The sequence below is a fragment of the Agelaius phoeniceus genome, chromosome 1, assembly GCF_051311805.1.
Source record: "Agelaius phoeniceus isolate bAgePho1 chromosome 1, bAgePho1.hap1, whole genome shotgun sequence".
Lineage (NCBI taxonomy): Eukaryota > Metazoa > Chordata > Aves > Passeriformes > Icteridae > Agelaius > Agelaius phoeniceus.
Window position 1 is genome coordinate 73,428,627 of NC_135265.1, and position 16,606 is coordinate 73,445,232.

General features: G+C 37.1%; 2 long non-coding RNA genes across 2 annotated transcripts in view; one reads left to right on the forward strand and one right to left on the reverse strand.

Annotated features, from left to right (window-relative positions):
- The window catches only part of LOC143694594 (uncharacterized), a 197,492-nt gene that overhangs the window by 17,613 nt on the left and 163,273 nt on the right, over positions 1 to 16,606 (reverse strand). The window contains exons 10-11 of the long non-coding RNA XR_013183166.1: positions 2,863 to 2,944; positions 642 to 783 (exon numbers count right to left, since the gene is read on the reverse strand). This is a non-coding gene — a long non-coding RNA (uncharacterized LOC143694594). The remainder of the gene's footprint in view (positions 1 to 641; positions 784 to 2,862; positions 2,945 to 16,606) is intronic.
- LOC143694601 (uncharacterized) overlaps positions 1 to 16,606 on the forward strand; it is a 67,099-nt gene that overhangs the window by 13,632 nt on the left and 36,861 nt on the right. The window contains exons 2-3 of the long non-coding RNA XR_013183169.1: positions 2,563 to 2,711; positions 13,507 to 13,589. This is a non-coding gene — a long non-coding RNA (uncharacterized LOC143694601). The remainder of the gene's footprint in view (positions 1 to 2,562; positions 2,712 to 13,506; positions 13,590 to 16,606) is intronic.

Consider the following 16,606-nt stretch of genomic DNA (forward strand, 5'->3'; position numbering starts at 1 on the left):
AGTTTGTGTCAGATGATCCCCAGAACAATTTCTTCTTTCCTTTCTGAATTTTGGATTCTTACAGAGAAGCAAATCAGAATGGACTTGAGTGATATATTTCAGATAATTATTAAGTCACCAGAAATGTGTCTGCCAAAATGAAGGGTTTCAGGAAGCGCCATGCCTGAAGCTGAATTATTCAACAAGGTTTACACAAAATCAAAAAACTGTGGCAGAAATCGTGAAGGTTTGTTTCAGAACTTCTGACGTTTGTGTTTTTTGCATACTATTAACAAAAGTCAAGGAAATGAATGATTAAATGCATCAAATTAGTACCACTGATGACAACATGAACATGAAGTTCACCAAGGCCAGGTGCAAGGTCCTGAACCTGGACCAGGACAATCCCAAGCACAGACACAGACTGGGGGAGGGGGCCGGGTATAAAGCAGCCCTGAGGAGAAGGACTTGGGCTGTTGGTTTACATGAAGCTGAAAATGACCTGGAAATGCGCACTAGCAGACCAAAAAGCCAACTCTGTCCAGGGTGCATCAAAAGAGGCATGGCTAGCAGATCCAGGGAGGTGATTCTGCCTTTCTGCTCTGCCCTCATGAGACCTCACCTGGAGTGCTGCACCCAGCTCTGTGGCCCCCAACACTGACCTGTGTTAGTCCAGAGGAGTCCAAGATGACCAGAGGAGGATTGAACCTTCTCTCCTATGAAGACAGGCTGAGAGAGCTGAGGCTGTGTAGCATGGAGAAGGCTCCCTGGCCTTACAGCAGTGTTGCAGGACCTGAAGGGAGACTACAAGGAAGGTGGAGGTTGACATTTTACAAGGGCATGCAGTGACAAGACAAAGCAAAATGTTTTTAAACCAAATGAGAGGAGGTTTAGATGAGATTTTAGGAAGTAATTCATTACTGTGAGGATGGTGAGGCACTGGTACAGGTGGCACAGAGAAGTTGTGGATGTCCCATCCCTGGAAGTGTCTAGGGCAAGATTGGCTGTGGCTTTGAGCAAGCTGGTTTATTGGAAGGTGCCCATTCTATGACAGAGTATTTTGGAAATAGATCACAGAATAATCAAGGTTGGAAGAGATCTTCTAGGTCATGCAGTAAAACTGTCAATCCAGGAAGAACATAGCAGCCCCCAAACCACATCCCTAAGTGTTACATCCAGATGTCACTTGGACACTTCCAGAGATAGTAACTCCACCAGCCCCCTGGGCAACTTATTCCAATCATTCTTTCAGTGGTTTTATTTTTTTTGTCCTAATATCCAATCTGGTCTTGTTCTTTCACTTGAGACATGCCAGAAGAGATGATCATTAAGGTCCCTTTGAACCCCAACCTTTCTATGATTCATAAAGGGTGAGGAAGTGACCTGCAGAAAGTCTCCAAGGAAACCAGAGACAGAACCAGAAACTGAGGTCAACCCGCAGTGTCATACTCCACTTGCTACAAGTTAGGCTATAAAAAAGATCACTGAATTCCTTCAAGGCTTAAATGTTTCTTTAATATGGTCTATATGAATTTTTTTTATTATTCTTATTCATAAGTGTTAGGCTTGTAAGAAAACCCTAGTAAAAAGCATAGGTATATACTGACCCATGTACCAACCAGAAACCAGATATTATTCAATAAAAATATTTCCTTTTTTATTGAAAATTATTTGAACTCAGTTGACAGAAATTAGGACACCCAAATACATGGAGAAAATTTCCATGCATGGAGGTCCTGCAATTTTTGACATTCTTTCATTTGACAGGAACCAGCCTTTATTTGCTATTAGAATATGTGGCATACTTCTAGCACTTCATCAAAGTTTTTTAAAGATCACTAACACAAGATGAATTTCAGTGACCTTGCCAAAACAACTTGAAAATAATGTCCTCTATTAAAAAGTCATACTGGAATTACATCTTTTCCCAGAACCATGCAGTTTTGTTTGAAATGTTGTAAGTAAGTATTTTATTATATGTTTGCCTTCCTTTTGAGCATATTCAGGGAGAAATTTTAGTCAAAATGCAGCAAAGACAAGCTTGAGCAGTTAGATTTGTCATCAAGATTGTAATTTGTGAGATACACGTTCAAGTTCATGCTGTTACTATTAATCAAATATTTTTCTAGCCCAGACATCAGAAGGTCCAGTAAATAAAGAGTTTTTTACATCCTATTCTTAATCACTGAATAATAGGATGCAGTGCACTACATGATCATACAGAGTGGAACAGCTGCCATAGTACAAGTTGAAGAGACAAGCTGAAGTCTCATTCTGTAGATAAGTAGGATGCTCAAGTGAATTCAAGTAAATCTGTAGCATCCATCTTCTTCCTCATATTTTTTTTTCCAGAAAGAAAGGAAAAGTTCACTTCAATGGAAATCAGAACAAAGCTAGTGTTACAAACAAAGCATAATTTAGTACACAATTATTTTTCCCTGCCATCTTGATTTTATGCAATACTTAGAGTAAAATAGTACTTTCATAAACAGAGGGATGCACATGTAAATTTGATAACACTGTTTGTTCAGTTTTCTTCATTTCTCTCAACAGTTCAAAAAGATCTCTCTCTTCTTTCCCAAGTTTGGCATTTAGAGTGGACTGACTGACATCCCTAGTCATTGAACACCAGAAATCCTCTCTGGCTTTCTTGAAAATCTGAAGTTTCTGTTTTAAGCAGAAAGATTCAATAAAATGAAGAGGTTGACACGTTTCTCCGTGATTCATGCTAGGTAAGTTTTGTAGTATTTGTGATGTAGATTTATAGAGGAAATTATTTAAATAAGTGCTGATGCATGTAAGTGGAGATATCATGCCAGAAACATACACAGACATAGAAATCTTACAAGCACTGGCATAATACACATGTAAATTCGTTGATACTTTTTGCTCAGTTTTCTCCATTTCTCTCAACTTTTAGAAAAGATTTCCTGGTCCATGTAGCTCTTCTTGCAATTCAAAGCACCTTCAAAAAGAAAAATATGAATAACTATATGAAAATTACTCATGGCATAGCCTATATCTTGATATGTTTAGACCAGCTTAGAGTAAGCCTTAATAGTTTAAATCATTTAGCTATAACACAACGTGCTATTTGCATTGCCAGACAGAGAAGAATGTGTTAAACAACACATCAGAAAACATTCTTTTGATATTTCTGTCCTACTCAAAAATAAGTCTTTCTGTGAGTATAAAGAAACACTTTGCTCCTTTATTCAGTGACACTGTGTGGTTTATTTTTTGTGACACACATTTCATTTTACGTAAACTAGTTACAACACTGCCTGTAAAAGAAATCAATCTCATCAGCGCAGAGGGGGCAATTTTTTCATCTCCAGTTTGAAAGGAAAGGGTACTGCAAAATGAATTACTGGAGGAAAGATGTGAGGATTACTTCTAAGTACTTGCTGACATGTTCCTCCCAGATATCTTTTGGCACAGTTTCACTGGGAACTGACTCAAGCCTTACAGAAAAATGTGTTTACAGAGGACCCATGGTAAGTATAACAGATTTTTTTCAGAGCAACCTGAACCAAATCTATAGTATTGTTGATCTTACTGTATGCAGTAGTTTAGTCTGTCTGTGGGTGCTTCATGACTAATGGAGCCAGGAGAGCATAAACTTTCATGAATGAAGTTATTTAAATATGGGATTTCAATCCGTTTTTGTTTGATTGAAGCAAAGAAAGTTTAGGACTGTTGTTAGGTGGTTATGATGTTGAGATGAGGATTTGAGGGATAGCTGCAAATGCTAAGATGCTAATAAGCAATCTTCAGGGTGAAAAGGAGACCTCTGATCTACAGGGGACTTGCAAAATTCCTAAAATACATATTCTTCACAGGAACTACATGCCATACCCTATAATATGTCTATAATAAGAGATCTTTTGCCCATGTTGCAGTTAAAGAATAGGGTCTTTGGTAATTCTCTACTGCTATTTTGTACATTTCTTCCTCATTATGTGGACTATTTCTATGACTGATACAGGAGACAGAACCACCTTCTTCTTTCAGGCATGCATGTACATACATGTGCAAACATACACAAAAGTATTTCTTATATGATTCATCAAAACCTCTGCATCCTATGTGTATATGAAATGCTCTATTATAAATGATGAGGGGATTAGGGAAAGTCTTTAAGCTTTGTATCATTTAATAGAAATTTTTATATGTTCCATTTACATTGTTTTATCTAGTCTATTTCACTAATTCATGAGGGAGAGTTCTGTTGTTAGGGTTACTAACACAGAGCATGAGAGAGAAATACCCCTGAGTAAAAACCTTATTAACAGCTATTCACTGAATTTAATTCTTTCTGGAATACTGCCACCAATTACTTTTTGGCATGCTGACTTACACAAGTTTCACAGTATCTTATACTAACAGTTGCCATGAGTACACACCATCAGAATTACCTTAATTGGCTGAGTATTTTGGAAGTTTCAGCCTGGCATGACCTGACCTCACATGGACTAGAGAATGAGAAGAGAAAACGAAAAAAAAGGTAAAACTTAATGCTGAAGTACACAAAGTCTGTCCACCCTTCCTGAACTATAAAGATTTTGATTTCCTTCTTTCTCTGCCATATTTTAACCTTAGAGGTTCCCATTTAATATGAATAAAATTTAATTCCAAGAAAAAGAGGAGGTTTATCATGGAATGTTCTTAATGTTCTTGTATTGAATGATCCAGTGGCCTAGTTTTGGCCAGGACAGAGTTAAATTTTCTCAATAGCTGTGAGCAGGAGGGGCTGGGACCCCTGTGGGAATGTTTAGATTGTTATTCAAACCACCTCAGGTCATCATTGCAGTGAGAAGAAGGAAGAAGGGCGTGGTGTTGTAGGGAACAATTGTGCATTGCTGCCCAGAGTCTGCAGTGAGCACTTCTGTATGTGAAGTCTCTTTTTCTATAATTTTGCTATTGATACTGTTACTGTTCATTTTTTTAACTCACTCCTCTTTCCAGTAAATTGTTTCTTATCTCAACCAATACTTATTGCCTTTTGGGCTTCCAGTTTTCAAGTCCATGCCCAAAGTGAGAAAGAGAAGGGAAGGGGAGGGGAGAGGGAGGGATGGGGCAAATAAGCAGCATCTGATTTGGGATAGTCTTGGTGGGGGGTGGGACACTAAACTGGGCAGAGCCATTCCTAAACCATGACATTCAGCAAAAGCAAAATACATGTGGAAGGACTGAAAGGCATTTTGTGGACTTTAGACATGAAGTACTCATTTTAGGTGGATAAGGATTTAGTTGTATGGTCGCATCCTAAAGGTAGTGGTCAACAGCTAAGAATCCTGATGAACATCAGTGATGAGTGGTGTCCCTCAGGAGTTGTACCAGGATCAGTGTTATTATCTTAATTAATGACATAGATGAAGGGATCGAGTGCACCCTCAGCAAATTGCAGATATCACTAAGCGGAAGAGAGTGATTGCCACACTTGAAGGACAGGATGTCATCTAGAGACACCATGATAAGCTCAAATGGGCTCATGGGAATCTCATGGGGTCTAATAAGACCAAGAGAAGGTGCTGCACCTGATTTGGGGCTGGGGGATGAAAAGATCAAGAGTACCCTGAGAGAGGAACTTGGAGGAGCAGAATATGCACCAGTAATGTGTACTTGCAGCCCAAAAAGCCAATTGTATCCTGGGCTGAATCGTAAGAAGCATGGTCAGCCATTTGAGGGATGTAATTCTGCCCCTCCACTCTGGTGAGACCCCACCGGGAGTGCTGTATCCAGCTCCAGGGTCCCCAGCACAAGAAGGGCATGGTCCTGTTGGAATGAGTCTAACAAAAGAACACCAAGATGATCAGTGGAATAAAGCACCTCTCCTGTGAGGGAAGGCTGAGAGAATTGTGATCATTCAGCCTGGAAAAGAGAAGGATTTAGGATGACCTTAGCATTGCCTTCCAGTACCTCAAGGGAGTCTGCATGAAAGATGAAGAGTGACTTTTTACTAGGGTGTGTAGTGATAGGACAAGGAGTGATGGTTTTAAACTAGAAGAGAGTAGGTTTAGATTAGATACAAGGAAGAAAACCTTTACTGTGAGGGTGGTGACAAGTTGGCGAGAAAAGCTGTGGATGTTCCACCCCTGGATGCATTCAAGGACAGGTAGAATAGGCCCCTGAGTAACCTGATTTTGGGAAAGATGATCCTGCCCATGGCATGGGGATTGATACTAAATGATCTTTAAGGTCTTTTTCAACTCAAACCATTTTATTATTTGATGATTTGTATGAAAATACAGGAATAGGTATTTTCATGACTCTTAGTAAAATTAAGACCATTTTCATCAGGAGGTACCTTCTGTAACAATTCTTAGTCCAGACCAGAAGGGAAACTTTTGAGTCCAGTCATCTGTGGTATTTTTCTGACAATAACAAATTTAATGTACAGTAGAAACACTTATGTGTGATTGTGGACTGACATAGAAGAAGCTCTTCTGCATCCTGCATGTCTAATGGCAGTTTATAGTTTTGACACCTTGACTTTGTGACTTTCCTATTGTAAGCATAGTTATTTTCGTTATCCATGAATATATTAGGATGATTTGAATCCTATTGAGCCTTGACCTAAAAGAAAAATTGTGGAACAATTATCTCAAGCTAATGGTGCATTGTGTATATATTTATTTCCTTTCCATTCATTTGGAAGGGGTTGCCTTTCAGTTCTATAAACTGTCTCATCTAGTTATTAGAAGAAATTATTTTATTTGCTGTCTCTGAATCATACATTATTTTGAACACTTCAGTACTTTCATTTTTTATTTATTTTCTCTATTTTGATCCTATACAATTAAAAATCTTTTTCTTTAAATGCTGCTTTGTTGGAATATATATATATTCATATATATGAATGTATATTGTCCACATTCAGGAGTAGATGAAACATTGACATCCGTATGTCACTTACACAACATTATAAAAACAAGAAAATAACTCTACGTTTTTAAAGTCAAAACAATTTTCTTTCTCATTAAGATCATTGCCAATTACTTTTATAAAATGTCATGATTAGTCTTAATGTCTTATTTCTGAAAAGAAATGTTTATGTGAATCTAAGGTCTAAGGGTGTCAAATGGTCATTGCAAACAGAAATATGAATCATAAAGTGTCTCTCAGTTTTAAAGGTCCATTGTTTTTGAGGTGAATTAATTTCAACAATAAAAATTGTATCTCTTGCTTTCCAATGTTACATTTATCTATGTTCCATAGCTATGAAGGACATTACAAAAATTAAGACTACACAGTATTTTGAGAACACATCAATTAACTGCAATTGTTTATATCATTAGTCAGTAAATAAAAATGAGAAAAATCCGTGCCTTCTCCATGCTGGTTACCAGAGTGTGAAGTGAAGGGTTCAAAGTAAATCAGATGCAGGTACACAACTCTTACTCAATATGTGTTTTCTTTATAAAGTTTTCATGTATTCCTTAAAATCTAGAATACCATGGGTCTAAAAAACAATATACTCCTGAGCACTAAATGCAGAGTGAAATACAACCCTTACTCCAAAGTGCTCACTGACTAAAGGAGCTCACAATTGAAATGTTTTGATTGAGAAACTGAAGTAAAGATACTGGTATACTGACAAAATAAGATAATTGTCTCATTCAATCAGATGAAAGGGAAAGAATTTGAGAGAGAGTCCACTGGAAAAATAAAAGCCGCTACAAAACAATACTGTCTAGAAGGAATTTTAAATTCAGACATGCATAGACTATACCCACTGTTCTCCCTGAGAGCTGTCTGCCTATAGCAGAGAGCAGAGTTCATCTTTAGCAGTTTAGGCACAGCTCCTAAGTGATGCTTTGTATGTTGTACAAAGCTTACATTATTCCTAGATTGACAAAAATAACAGACAAGATTCTCCCCTACCTCCTTGGCTTTTTGCCATTATACCCATTAGTGAAACAAATTGTCCGGTGCTCATTATAAGGATGAGGTCATGTCTTGTGAGGTAGTTTTGGGGCTGATTTCCCAAGTGAATCAGGAATGTACAGCTCACTTAGGACATGTTCCAAAATCCAGCAATATCAGGAGAGCTGTGTATTAAATGTTGGACTGTACACTGTATCCTTCACCAGTTAAAAAGAAAAATGTGGTCTTTTGGCCCCGTCATTAAAAGCAGCATCAAATGTTTTACTCATTGAGTTATTGCATGTAGAGAATATAAGAAAATATATAAGGACAACAAAAAATGCTTGCTAATTTTGTGATGGGGACAACAGTATATTTTTTTTCCTTATGAGTCCCTCTATACTTGCTAGCATTTAAAATAATGAAGCACATTCATATTAAAGATAAATTAAAAATAAAGCCTCTGGGAAATAAATAGTTGAATATATATGAGGACTTGAAAGCCCTATTAAAATATCCATGCTCAGCTAATAACATGTTCTTTGCTTTCAATTTCAGCAAACTTTCTGTCTTTCAGACAATTCTAAAATAAAGAGACATCAAATATATAAAATTTTATGCAACAGTGAATTCAATAAAACACCTTGCTAATAGTCAGAAATTGACCTTATATTTCTAAAAAGGTACAAACAATGGTAAATAACAAACTCAAAGAGGTGGTCTCAAAAGATATCAAAAAGATTTTCAGGAAAACTTTATCAGGAAGTTGATTATTTGAACTGAGAACCTGAGAATTTAGTCAGAAGCTCAAATGTAAGGAAATATTTGTATTCCAGTTCTGATGTTTTTTTATCTATGTTTGCACTGACAAAGATAAAGTTCATAGTGGAAAAACATGGCTGATTTGTTGAGCCTGTGTATTTTCTATTTTCAAATGTCTCATCTACAAGACAGCAAATAAACAATACATGACACCTACCTTCAGTGTAGATGTGAGTCCAGCATTTTATAGCAAGTACAAATTTAGCTGAAAACTCTGTCAAACACTTTGGTCAAGACTAAAGCTGACTGAAAGTTGCAAATATATTTTTAAAGCAAAAGAAAGGAAACTCAGAGGTTCACTTCACTTTTAATAGATAGAAATCACAACTTCTTTTTCTTCCCCAAATTTTAAATACCACAGAAGAAAGTTTAATTTAAAAGACAGAAAATATTATATTTATAATATTCATATTTGCATGTAGGTGCATCCATATACATATCCATGAATATTTTTGCATGAAGCTATAAAAATTTATTTTCCTTTTCTTACTCACAACCAATATATCATAGTGAAAGAAATAACCCTGTGTATAAATGAGGATGGGAACTTATGTTTTTCAGCAGTAGAATATGGATCACCACCTTGATGTAACATTTGACAAACTGGACAACCTGAAATGTACCAGAGTGCACAATTAAATTCTTCTTTTACAGAGAAGGAGCTGCTGTGTGAAGAGGAGGACATTTCCTCAGCCCTTAGTGTGAGGAGATTTCCTTGACCCTTAGTGTTTAATTGGTCTGTCAGTGCCCCAGGAAAGGAAACCCTTGTGCCTGACCAGTCTGTCAATGCCCTTTAGGGGAACCCTTCACTGAGCAGTGCTGCTGGACTGGAGGGCACTTTGACTGATTTATTCAGGGACACCCACCAAAGGGGGGCACAAGGGAGGCCCCTCAGCAGGTCTTCCCACTTACGACCCCTCAGTGGCTCTCACACTTGGCTCAAGACTGTTACTGCCAGCGACTGCCATCACCCATGAAGGACTCACCAACACTTTACAGCACAACATTCTCTATTAATACGATTTTCTGATCAGTTTAAGCTTCAAGGATTGTCAGAGACAGTATCTGACTGCAAAAACATGTTCAAATGACTATCTCAAATCCCCATCACAAGCATTCAGCATGCACAGAGTACAGTTCTAATCCAACAAGCATCCCTATGAGGGAGATAGAAGGTTCAGCCTGTTGACTGATCCCAGCAATAATGATGGTGTCTTCCCTAATTTTTCCTCTGTTCTTGATCTATTTTTATACTGTCTCTTTATGTTTAGGTGGAGCTTGGGTGACTCTAGCCCTGCCTCCCATTGTTACTGATTGGTGTAAAATTGTCTTGCTCCACTTTTAAAGATACCATTAAAAAAACCCCATATTGCATGTGCCCAGTGAGGGATGGCTGTACCTTGGAGGTAGGCAGCTTTGGGATGGATCTGTGCCTTAATCTTAAAATTAGGCTATAATGAACCAAGTTCATCTAAGGAAAGAGATTTCATCACAGTTTTTGGCTCATCAGCAGGACATCTTCTCCTCCCTCCACTGTTTGACAGGTGCTATGTGGTTTCTCAGCTGCAAAGTACCACTGAGTTCCCCTCCCTGAAAGAATTTCCACAGTCTGAACAAGACATGGTGCCTCCACTGTGCTCCACCGTCCATTCCATCCCCCTTAGCAGGCACTTACTGTTGGGGAATCATCATGGAGCATACCAACTGTGTTCCGTCCAGGGAGTAGCAGCTGCATTTTACCCTATAATTTCTGTACCATTATAACTTCTATTAGCATGTGAATATAACTTAGCTGCGTCTGATTTTACCCCCAGCCATCCTTCCAAAAGGAGCACAAGGATCCAATCTCTCTTTAGGTCAAAATCCCTAGTTTACATGGAGAATTAACACTCTGCTCTTTCTGTGATTCTGTTTTGCACTTGCACTCAAGGCAGAATTTATGAGAAAATGACAGAGTCCTTCAAAGGTTCTGTCTTGCTTTTTAGGTTTCTATCCTTTGGCAGTCTTTCTTAAACAACATAACACTGAAAACACTCTCTCTTCCTAATAAAGAGATGAAAGGCTTTTTTGGTGGTTTAAAAACAAAAATAAAATCAATTCTACATAGAAGTAACAAGAAAAAAAGTCTTGAACTCCAGAGGTCTTACTCCATCATTCTGCTGAAAATATTTACTTATGAACTTTTGCAATGGACAGTGGCATTTGGGTGAAGACCAGTATTGACTTCTGGACTATGTTTGATTTGATTTAGTAATACACTCTGTTTGATTTAATAATAGACCTAGAAAATCTCAGAATTTGTGAGATCTTCTGGACTGTCACTTTGTGAATAAGAACGTGACTGGGTACTTTCAGTTTATAGTCAATCTAAGCCTCAGGTGCTGTCAAACTGTGCTCAGCACGACCAAAATTGTGAAAGAAAATGAAGTCACGGAGTCACAGAAGGTTTGAGGTTGGAAGGGATTCTGTAGATCATCTAGGCCAATCCCCCTGCTGAAGTGGATTGGTGTAGATCAGGTTGCACAGGTTCACATCTGGGCAGGCATTGAATATTTCTAGAGAAGAAGACACCTCACCTGTCTGGAAACCTGTTTCAGTGCTCCGTCACCTTCAGAGTAAATAAGTTCTTCCTCATATTCAGCTGGAACTTTCCATATTTCAGTTTGTGCCTGTTGCCTCTTATCCTGTTAATGAGCACCACTGAAAAGAGCCTGTACCCATTCTCTTGGCACCTGACCTGAAGATATTTGCATGTATTGGTCAGGTCTCCACTCCATCCTCTCCAGGCTAAACAGGCTGAGCTCCCTCAGCTTTTCCAGCAGGTTGGCCCCCTGTGCTGGCTCAGGCCCCTCCTCTCCACCAGCTTTCTGGCCTGTCCAGGTCTCACAGAGTGTCAGCACAGCCTGCTGGTGTGTCACACACTCCTTCCAGTTTTTATTAGCAGCAGAGTTGCTGAGGAGATTCTCCATTATTTTTAGGTAGACATAGTGACCCTCTCCATGATACATGAGTAACATTTAAACTTCTGGTGTGAAATGAGGAGATTCCCAATACCACCTTTAATATCCAGAATGCATTCCAAATAATGTCTTCTTCACTATGTCTACCTAAATATAATAGAAAAATGATGTATTTTTTTAGAAAAACATTTCATGTGAATTGATCCAAGTTCAATAAATTTTAAAGAGTGTGAGGTCAGAACCATCAATAACAATACCAAAGATGCTTAAATGATTTAATAGCAACAGTCATATCCAGCAGCAATCTTCTGTAGTCTTAGGTTTCAGTCACAATGTTAAAAGTAGCACTAGAAATTACTCTCCAAGCTTGAAAGGGAAATTGTTACACCTTTTCTGAAAAAAACTAAAGAACAGTTTACGCCACTTTATGTAATTGTTTATGGTTAATTCAAAGAGTAATAGTTTCCTGCATTGCTAAGAAACAGCTGGTGACCAAAAGATAAATTCTTTTTCTTTATTGATAAAACATCACCTTCTGAGTGTGCCATCTAATACAAATATACATATATTTTCCCAATCTCAAAGTTTTTTTAAAATTCACTCATGGATTAAGTCATCAACCTTCCTAGGCAAAAATAATGTTTCTGAAATACTGAGAATATTTAAAGACTAAGTTCTTTTTAATTCAAAACTTCTGTTCTATCTAACTTACTTACAATGTTTAGGGAGACTCTTGATTTTGCACAATGTTTTTTACTCTGAATAATTCAGCCGCAGTTTATTGGTAGCTGACTTCAAATGAACATATAAAGTGAAGATACTCAAATGTGCTTGCATGTGTAGGATGTATTCATTATAAACAAATGTTACAAAATGAAAGTATGTTCTAATATGAGCTTCATCATAAAAAAAAAAATTACAGCATTAAAACTTTTCTTTTTCTCTCCATAAAAAAATCCACATCTTCTCACTCATATTGAGTGCCATACTTCTGATATTAGGAGTAGTAACTGTCAGAAAATTATTTTCAAATTAATTTTCAGAATAATTCAGAAGGAATAATTTCTGCTTTGCTATTGTTTGTTCGTATACATTTTGGCATGCCAAGAAAACACTAGATCCCAAAGAACAAAAGAAAATGAGTTGACATTTGAGGTGATTTCATAATCCTTTTCTTTTTATAGGTTAGATTTGAAGACACTTGGAAGTAATACTGAGACAATATTTCACAGTGGATATTAAACTAAAAACAATTTAAAGTTTTCTGGAGTTAAACCCATATTTGCATATCTAATTATTAGCATAATGACACTATTGACTCTCCAGTGAAAGGGTAGGTGAGACTGCTGAGGTTAGCTTTAAAATATGCTCTGATTATCTGTGCAGGCTTCATCTGAATATGCAGTATTAATTCTGCTATTCACTTAAAAATAAGAGCAATTTCTACGGCCACTGCAAAAATATACATTGTATATATTGCATACAAGGCATATTAAAGTTCCTTAGAAATTATTTGCTTTCAGTTTGAGTTAATGTACAATATCTTTTAGATAAGAAATTCCCGTATTTTAATTTTCCTCAACATATACTGGTTACTATTTCTAACAGTACTTTAATATTAACTAGTCTGAATCCATTCTATTGGTGACTGACTTACATTTTATTGATGCAGATTTTGACAGCGCTTTTAGGTTTACCCCTAAAAAGAAAAATGAAGACAAATTTATGCCCAAATTAATACAATAGAGAATAAATATCCATCAAAAAGTTATGAGATTCATTGTCAGAAAAATATTTTCCTAATCTCTGATTGTTAAAGCCTTTCTAATATTCTGAAGCAAGAGGGTTTTATCCTTTCTAAAATTCTCTTTTACAGCATGGATCTCACACCCTTGAAGTCATAGGAAACCCATTCAGTCCAATTGGTGCAGGGTCAAAGACTTAATCCTACTGTTACAGGTTTGTATATTCTTGTTATCTGTGTAAATGTTAAATCCTGCTTTTAACCCTGATAAGCTCTTGGCCTGGGTAATACCTTCAGGCAATTAGTTCCCAAAGGTGCTTGTGTGAGAATGCTTTTTCTTTTTATCAGTCATAAAGTTGCAGCATGTCAATTTTCCTGGATGTTTACTACTGTGAGAGAAGGTGGAAACATCTCTTTAAAGTTTTCTCTACACTATAGAATGAAATGAAAATGAATGGAATGAAATGGACATTTTTCCATTTCTAAGTTATTCAGTCCTGTTTCTTCAGCAAACAGTTCAGCCCTTTTCAGTTATAGGGAGGCAGAATTAGGACTGTCCTTCTGCTGAAAGTAATGCTGAGTGAATTTGTTCTTGGTTTGATTGAACATTAGCTCTCTAAGGACTGCTACTTCCACATTCTGATCTACAGCTTTTTCTGATGTTATGTCTAATTTGATTTTAAAATAAGTGTTAATTTACCTATTTTGGGAAAGATGTTAAATGATTTTGACATATGGGAAATATTTTCCACCAGCTAAGCTTCCTAAAATATATGTGAAAGAAATTATCTCAAAAAAACAATTCAGAGTATAGAAGCAGACAAATAAATAAGAAGGAATTTTGGATGTATTTATACATTTAATGTATTTTAATTACACTGGCACTTTCATTTTTCAGTAATTGCACCTTAATTGCATATATTTTTCTAAATTTAAAAAAGTAGTTAAAATGGCATTGTACTAGATGAAATAATTTCAGGCACTTACTGCAGCTGTTTTAAACAATCCATGTGTGGAATAATTTCATGGTCTTATTATATAAGGCATTTAAAAACTGTACTTGAGCAATTCTGCCTGTAATCAACAACAATCCTAAAATATCGTTTTTTAGTCATCAAAACAACCAAAGCTGAAACCTGTGAACTAAAATAGACTATTCCTTTTCCCTTCTGGAAGGCCTCATGAGGCTCCAAAGTTTTGAAAATCATTTGACCTAGGTGCCACCTTCTCAGTTTCAGGGACTATTGTGGTTTAACCCCAGCTGACACCTAAGTTCCTTGCAGCTGTTCATTCACACTCTCCTGATGGGATGGGGGAGAGAATCAGAAGGGTAAAAGTGAGAAAACTCATGGGTTGAGAAAAAGACAGTTTAATAGGGAAAGCACAAGTCACACACGTGAACAAAGCAAAACAAGGAATTAATTCCCTGCTTCCCATGGGCAGACAGGTGTTCAGCTATACACAGGAAAGCAGGGCTCCATCACACATAATGGTGACTTGGGAAGACAAACGCCATCACTCTGGACATACCTCACTTCCTTAGTTCCCAGTTTTATGTGCTGAGTATTACAGTCCATGGTCTGGAATATCCCTTAGGTCAGTTGGGGTCAGCTGTCTCAACTCTGTCTCCTCCTGACTTCCCATGCCTCCCCTATTTCCTTGGCAGCAGGGCAGTGTGAGGAGCAGAAAAGGCTTAAGATCTGTGCAAGCACTGCCCAGCAGTAACAAAAACATCCCTGTGTTATTTGCACTGTTTTCAGCACAAATCCAAACCCAACCCCTTACCAGTTATTTGGAATTTTCTTTTTCCTAACTGAAACTAGTACAGAGACTAACTCAAGGAAATTTCCTTACAGATAAGTCTCTTACTGTTTATTACTTTCTGATACATTTCCATATTGTACCTGTCTGAATATTAAGGCTGGGAACCCAAAATTTATGCCAGATTTCTCTATGTGGCTGGTGCTTTGGATTCTCTTATAAGAATGGATTTGGATTCTCTTTAGATTCTCTTACGACACATTCTTTCTTGAAAATGCAGGACTTTATTTGAATACCACTCACGTGCATAATGTGTGTCATGCTTGACAGTGACCACAGTCAGTTTATGGAACCCGAGATCACATTTCAGTTTAGAAGATTTCAGCCTTTGAATTGTACATAATTGCAATTATCTTGCAGGCTGGTAACACTGCAGCAATTAATATTGCAGTTAATATCATTTTAGTGGCCAGGCACCACCCTGAAAGTGAAGACTCATTTTATACAAATCATTAACATATTCTACAATATCTTTGACAGATTTGATATTGGATCTAAAACCAAAGGCAAATGTGGCCATGACAGACAATCTGAAAAAAGTTGAAACCAGCAAAGAGCATCGTTGCCAGAAATCTGTTGTTGTATGACTATGGATTTCATTATACCTTAAATGCTTATGCTAAAACTCTTACTTAATTCCTCAGGAGTTTTGTTTTAAAGCAAGAAATTTTGTTGTGGCTCTTTGTGTTGGATTTTTGCTTTTTTTTTTTTCTGTCATGCATTTTGCTTTTCATAGCCCAGGGTGTGTTTAACAGTATGTAGGCTATTTCCTCTGGTCCTGCACATATTATTTATACAGATTCAGTATTGGTGAACCAATAAACTGTTTATAGGCCATTGCTAATGAGAAGCAATTATTTGTAATTTTAGATTTTGAGATGTCTATAGAGACATTGTAATAAAGTTTATGAAACTATTAAGTTTCTCACAACCCAGTGATGTGCACCATTAGCAACAGGCACAAAGGTACTGAAAACAAAAAGTAGACAATTACAGCTGGATGAAAACTAGAAAGTGAACAGAGAAACATCCCTTATTCAATACATACAACAGTGAAATGAATTTGCTTTGTTCGGTTTCTGCCCAGGTAAAAGTCTCTCTTGGCTAATGGAAACAGATGGTAGGGCATAGAGCAAATGTTCCAAATACCTACATTATCAAATATGAGTTATCTATACATTCCCCTTTCCAAGCATAAACATAAAAAAGTAATGTGCAGTTTACTCTAGCTTAATATATAATAAATAATAACAGCAATACCATTTAGAACTTTTATAGCACTTTTCATCTGGAAATCTCAAAGCAGCTTACACGAGGGGGATAGCAGAGTAGCTCAGGCATCAAAGAGCCTTTCAAACTCACACATCATCCATTTGAGGAGTGCAAAGAACACAAAATCTGAGAAGTATGT